Below are 7250 nucleotides of genomic sequence, written 5' to 3' on the forward strand. Positions count from 1 at the left end.
TCCATTGCTCATATTAATAGTATCATAAAAGGTAAAACTTTGTGTTTATAGCTAAATATTTTAAAAGCTATAGTCAATATACAAGTGATATTATTATGAATAAGTACATTTCCAGAAATAGAAAATGACAAATCAATTTTTGCTTAATTTTGTATAACCTAGAAAATTTGTATCTTTCTGAATAGTATACCATTTTCACTGAATATTAGAATTTTATGGGAATGCAATGTCAGTAATGATACATATGGATAAAATTAGTATAGTACTACAAAATATAAAATGAATCAAGGAAAAAATGTGTAAGGGGCACATCTTTGGGCCACCAGATAAGATGCCACTTTGGATGCCTGATCCAATGTTGGGGTGTCTGAATTTCAGTTCCTGTGAACTGATGATGATGACAACAATATTTAGGTCCCTCCTACCCACAGGTGAAACCTGGATTGACCTGGGTTTCTTGCTTGGCCTGACCCTGCCTCAAGTTTGGCTGGCATTAGGTAAGTAGACCGGTAGATGGAAGATCTCTGTCTAACTTTCTCTCTGTTGGTGTCTGCTTTTCAGGTAAATAAAATGATTAAATGAACTTTGGAAAGTATTAAATCATCATATGAAGTGCTGTGCAGTGATTAAAATAAAAAGTAAAACAGAAGTGATGCCCACAAATTTCAAGGCAGATTTTAATTGGTTTTGGAGTAGGAATATTAGCATGTGAGAAGAATATTGGAGCTGTGTGTGGACAGGGAGCTAAGCTGCTACCTGCGATGCCAGAATCCCAAGTCAGATTGCCAGTTTGAGTCTAAGCTATTCTGTTTCTCATCCAGCTCCCTGCTAATGTGCCTGGGAAAGCAACAGGTGATGGCCCAATATTTGGGCCCCTGCTACTCACATGAGAGACCAGGTAGGAATTCCTGGCTCCTGGCTTCAGCCTGGTCCAGCCCTGGTCCTGTGGACATTTTTGGAGTGAATCAGCAAATGGAAAAAAGATCTCTTTCTCTCTCTCATTCTGTCCAGTAAACAAATAAATATTTAAAAAATAAGAATGTTGGTTTAAAAAAGATGATATTGCATGTAACATAAGTATACCATTTAGGGTTGGGACAGAACGATTGAAAAAATTTTTAAATTTATTTTATTTATTCATTATTTATTTATGTATAATTATAGAGAGAGGGAGAAACAGAGAGAAAGATCTTGGCATCTGTTGATTAACTCCCCAAATGTCTGCATTGGCTAGGGCTAGGCCTGGCCAAAGCCAGGAGCATCTTCTAGGTCTCCCACATGGGTTCAGGGGCCCAAGCACTTGGGCCAGGGCCATCCTCCAGTGGCTTTCTCAGGCACATTAGCAGGGAGTTGCATCAGAAGTGGGGCAGGGGCCTGCTGGTGTAGCAGGTAAAGCCTGGTACTCTGGTGTAGGCTTAGCTTCTGTGGTGCCCGCATCTCATATCGGTGCCAGTTCAAGTCCCAGCTGCTCCACCTCTTATCCAGATTTCTGCTATGACCTGCAAAAGCAGTAAAGATGGCCCAAGTCCTTGGGCCCCTGCACCCATATGGGAGACCCAGAAGAAACTCCTGGCTCCTGGCTTCAGATCAGCCCAGTTCTGGCCATTGCGACCATCTGGGGAGTGAACCAGCAGATGGAAGACTTCTCTATCTCTCTGCCTCTGACTCTATGTAATTCTTTCAAATAACTAAATAAATCTTTTTTTAAAAAAAAAAAGTAGAACAGCTGGGACTTAAAGTGGTGCCCATATGGGATCCTGGTGCTGCAGATGTTCACTTAACCCACTGTGCCACAACACTGGCCTTCAGTAATTTAAAATCTTAAATATTAAAGTCCTTTCTGATGCTTGATTCAATGTCTCATTCAAATATATTGCATTGTTGGGACAGGTGTTGTGGTATAGCAGGTAAGTCATCACTAGGAATATCTGCAAACTATCTTCAAGTGCCTGGCATCAAGTCCCACCTGAGCTTATGATCGTTTTCTGCTAATGTGTATTCTGGAGACAGAGAGTGATGGATGAAGTAGTTGGATTGCTGACTCCCATGTGGGAAGATCAGATGGAGTACTGGACCCCGGGATTCAGACTGACCCAGTCCTGGTTGTTGCAGGCATTTGGGAGAGTGATCAAGTGGATGATAGTTCTGCTCATTTGCTCTCACTCACCCCCTATCACTCTGCCTTTCAAATAAATAATTTTAAAATAATATACGTTAATAGAATACAATGTGCTCTGGGCTTAAATATGTCCCCAGTTTCCTGCCAACAGCTTTCCTATAAACATTCATTTTTTTATTATTTTTTAGAGTTATACAGAGAGAGTAGATATGGACAGAAAGAGGTGGGGGTGAGGTCTTCCACCTGATGGTTCACTCCCCAGTAGACCGCAACTGCCGGAGCTGTGCTGATCCAAGGCCAGGAGCCAGGAGCTTCTTCTGGGTCTCCCACTCAGGTACAGGGACCCCAGGACTTGGACCTCCCAGGCAGTAGAGCTAGATTGAAAGTGGAGCAGCCAGGTCTCAAACCAGCATCTATATTGGATGCTGGTGCTTCAGGCCAGGGTGTTAACCGGCTGTGCCACAGCACCAGCCCCACAAGTTTAGAATCAATAACAGAGGGCCTTTTACAGATTTTTTTTTTCTTTTTTTTTTCTTTTTTCTTTTTTCTTTTTTTTTTTTTTTGACAGGCAGAGTGGACAGTGAGAGAGAGAGACAGAGAGAAAGGTCTTCCTTTGCCGTTGGTTTACCCTCCAATGGCCGCCGCGGCCAGCGCGCTGCGGCCGGCGCACCGTGCTGATCCGATGGCAGGAGCCAGGAGCCAGGTGCTTTTCCTGGTCTCCCATGGGGTGCAGGGCCCAAGCACCTGGGCCATCCTCCACTGCACTCCCTGGCCACAGCAGAGGGCTGGCCTGGAAGAGGGGCAACCGGGACAGAATCCGGCGCCCCGACCGGGACTAGAACCCGGTGTGCCGGCGCCGCTAGGCAGAGGATTAGCCTATTGAGCCGCGGCGCCGGCCCCCTTTTACAGATTTTGTAATTTTATTTCTACTCTTGTGTCTTAGGACTCTACTTGAGATTATGAAATACCTGTAATTTCAGTTTTTTTTTTTTTTTTATTGCTGGACCTCAAATCTGTATTTTTGGGAAAAAGACCACAGTAGTGAAGTGTCATTTTTATCATATCAAATCAATGGTAAATGCTACTGACATGACTTATCATATCATTTATGATGTCAACCATGATCCCCAGGCCATTGTATTGGTTGTCAGGTTCTTCACCATAGGATGTTTGTTTTCTCATTTTTTCACTACCCCATTCTTTGAAAACCAGTCACTAAGCATAATAAACCCTCAAGAGGGGGAGAAATTCACTTCCATGACCTTGAGGAGATTTTCTCCAGAAAAATATAGTTTTACTAGCACTCAATATTGTTGTATTTTAAACCTTGGTTATTTTAAGAGCTGTGTCAGGGCTGGCACCGTGGCTCACTTGGTTAACCCTCCATCTGCAGTGCCAGCATCCCATATGGGCACCAGGTTCTGGTCCCAGTTGCTCCTCTTCCAGTCCAGCTCTCTGTTGTGGCCCAGGAAAGCAGTGCTTGGGTGCCTGCACCCGCATGGGAGACCAGGGAGAAGGACCTGGCTCCTGGATTCGGATCAGTGCAGCACTGGCCATAGCGGCCATTTTGGGAGTGAACCAATGGAAGGAAGACCTTTCTCTCTGTCACTCTCTCTCACTATCTGTCAAATAAATTTTAAAAAAATTGTTTAGAGTTTAAATCTATTTCTAATAATTTACTGAAAATTTGAATATGGGAATCATTATTTATTTGATAGGGCTTTGCTCTATAATTACTTTGTCATATTGAAAACAATAGAAATACATTTTGTTGACTTGCTTAATGGAACATGTTAGTCACTCATCTGAAAATTCAGGTGAGCAGCATATTGACTGCGTGTAATGGCTCCAGTTCTTCAGCTTTCCTTTACTCACGTCTGCTGCCACAGAGCATTCTTGTGGCTTCTCATTCCTGTCTAGATACCAGCCACATTTCCTAGTTTGTACATTGAGATGTGTGCAGGTCAGACAGAAGAAGAGATTTGGAAAATCATGTCCATCTCCATCCATGCTCTTGATCTTTTATCATGGCCATAACCATATGCCTGAGCAAGCCTTCTAGAGTCTAAAAATCATGACTGCATTCTTCTTTGGAGTCTGTTTGTATGGAGCCAGATGTAGAGCCCAGGTGCCCTAGTCAGGAAAGCTGAGGCCACCCTAGGTTAGCTGCCATCCAGATGAATTCCAGATATATAAGTGAGCCCCAGTGAGACTGGTTGAATCTAGCCTAAGTGAACTACGCCTCACAAACGCATGACCTAATTATGTATTTCTTGCTGTAGATCGCTGAATATTTGGTATTGTTAGAATATATACTGATATAATATCTTCATATTAATATCAAGAAAATGTAACTTTAAATTTCATTAGACTTTCCAGTGTGTTTGTGACATTTCAAATATAGTGAGCAGCTGGGACTTGAACTGGTGCCCATATGGGATGCCAGCACTGTAGGTGGCAGCTTTACCTGCTATGCCATAGTGTGGCCCCTTCCTATGCATTGAAAGCATGTACATATTAACTTTCTCACATTTATTTAGAAAATGACCTATAAGTGTTATTTAATTTTACTTATCCCAGTAAAGGACCAATGTTAGCAAGTGGGCATTAAGACTTGCTCAAGGGGCTGGCACTGTGGCATAGAAAGTTAAGTCACCACATGCAGTGCCAGCATTCCACACGGGCACCCGTATGAATCTGGCTGCTCCACTTTGCATCCAGCTCTCTGTTAGTGCTCCTGGGAAAGCAGTGGAATATGGTCCAATTCTTTTTGGGCCTCCTCTACCCACATGGGAAACCCAGATGAAGCTGCTGGCTACTGGCTTTGGCCCACCCCAGCCCCGGCTGTTGCAGCCATCTGGGGAGTGAACAAGTGGATGGAGGTGTTTCTCTCTCTCTCTCGCTCTTTATCTCCCCCTCTTCCTCCTTTTTTCCCTCTTTCCCCTCTAACTCTGCCTTTCAAATAAGTGAATAAATCTCCTTTTTTTGAAGAGTTTTTCAGAATTTCCTGAACATTTCATTTTCTCATCAGGGAAAAAAATTACTAATCTCTCTTAACTCAAGATCAGGTTTCCTGAAAACTTTCCAATTGGTCACATTTCTTCATTTTACGTGATATAGGATAAAAACTTTCACTTATAAACATATTTAAAGTGAGTTTTGCGGTCTCCTTTCCCCCCTATAAATATTCATTGCATAAGGCCACTATAGACCTTAGCCTGCTGAACTTCCTATAGCTCCCCACCTCTCTTCTGTGTTGGACCTTGGACATGTCCCTCCCTTTAAATTCTGTACTTTGATATAATTTCATTTATAATCAATAGTTATGACTCCCAGTGCAATCATTTTGAGTCTGCAGATATTTTCTCTGCATATTTCCATTGAGAAAGTTTGTCATAGGATTCATAGATTGTCTCTCTCCTTAAAGTCAGTGAAAGAGCATTGAGCTATCATAATTTTAATTCTATTTCAAGATTCATTTCAGAATTTTAGAAAATCAGTTGTTATCTTTCACCTTCCTTTCTGATTGATTTTCTGAAAATAAGTCATGATCCTTTTGTAAATTATGTCATGATGTTTCCATATTTGGAAAAAAAAACCTTTTTCACAAGTGTTTTTCTTGGGAATCATTATTCTGAAAATGTATTTCTCCCTATGTATTTTTTAAAAGCTTTATTTGTTTGAAAGGCAGAGTTACAGAGAGAGAAGTCTTCCAATCCACTGGTTCACTCCCCAGATGGCCGCAATGGCCAGAGCTGCACTGATCCGAAGTCAAGAGCTTCTTCAGGTCTCCCAGGTGGATGCAGGGCTCCAAGCACCTGGGACATTTTCTACTGCTTTTCCAGGCCATAGCAGAGAGCTGGATTGGAAGGGGAGCAGCTGGGACTTGAACTGGCACCCATATGGGATGCCGGCACTGCAGTTGGCAGCTTTACCTGCTATGCCACAATGCTGGCCCCTCCCTATGTATTGAAAGCATTTATAACAAACTTACACTAATAAAGCTCTTTAATTCTAAACAATTTCTTGTATCCTGTTATTTAATTTTGAAGTTTTTCAGCATGAAAAGGAATACAGAAAACAAATTTTGATAACAGTTATTTATTTATTTATTTATTTGTTTGTTTAGCACTAGTGCTTATTTCAGGGAGATGGACTCCAGGGTGTGTCCAGTGGAGTCCCAGGGTCTCCTGTTTCTCACATGGCCTTCAGGTTAATGGAACTTATATTTTTAAAGATTTATTTATTTGAAAGTCAAAGTTGCACACACAGAGAAAAGGAGAGAGAGAGAGAGAGAGAGAGAGAGAGAGAGAGAGGTCTTCCATCTGCTGGTTCATTGCCGGAGCTGCACCAATCCAAAGCCAGGAACCAGGAGCTTCCGCCAGGTCTTCCCATGTGGGTGCAGGGTTCCAAGGACTTGGACCATCTTCTGCTTTCCCAGGCCACAGCAGAGAGCTGAATTGGAAGTGGAGTAGCTGGGAATCAAACCAGTGCCCATATGGGATGCTGGCACTGTAGGCGGTAGCTTTACCTCAATCCTCACGAGTTTTTTGTGTTTGGCCATATGCTCCAAGTGGCAGGGGTCACCAGTCTTGATGTATCCTGTGAGAGCCCCACCACAAGGTCGGCAATGAATGTGTGCTGCATCTTGCCAGAGTGTGGCTCATAGTCACCACCACCCCCCAGCCATTAAACTGAACTGGTTTACAGGCCTGAGTGGATCGGTTACTGGACCAGTCTAGCTGCCCTTCAACAGCAGTACCGCTGCGGGCCTTCTTCTCCACAGCCTGGGCGGTCCTCCTGGGTTGTGACCATGAGGTCATCCTCCATGATCTGGATGTCGACCTCCAAAAGGAATGAGGGCTCAGTGGCCCAGTCATTCTGGTTAAAGGGGTCATCGATGGAGACCACAGGATAGTTCTTTTATTTAAAAAAAAGATTTATTTGCAAGGCAGCATTAGAGAGGGGGGGAGGGAGGGAGGGAGGGAGAGAGAGAGAGAGTGAGTTAGAACCATCTGCTGATTCACTTGCCAAATGGCCACAATGGCCAGAGCTGGGCCAATCTGAAGCCAGGAGTCCATCAACTGATAACTAATTAATGAAATTGTGAGATGTGCACACACACACACAC

The sequence above is a fragment of the Oryctolagus cuniculus genome, unplaced genomic scaffold (genome assembly GCF_964237555.1).
Source record: "Oryctolagus cuniculus unplaced genomic scaffold, mOryCun1.1 SCAFFOLD_69, whole genome shotgun sequence".
NCBI classification, from domain to species: Eukaryota; Metazoa; Chordata; class Mammalia; order Lagomorpha; family Leporidae; genus Oryctolagus; species Oryctolagus cuniculus.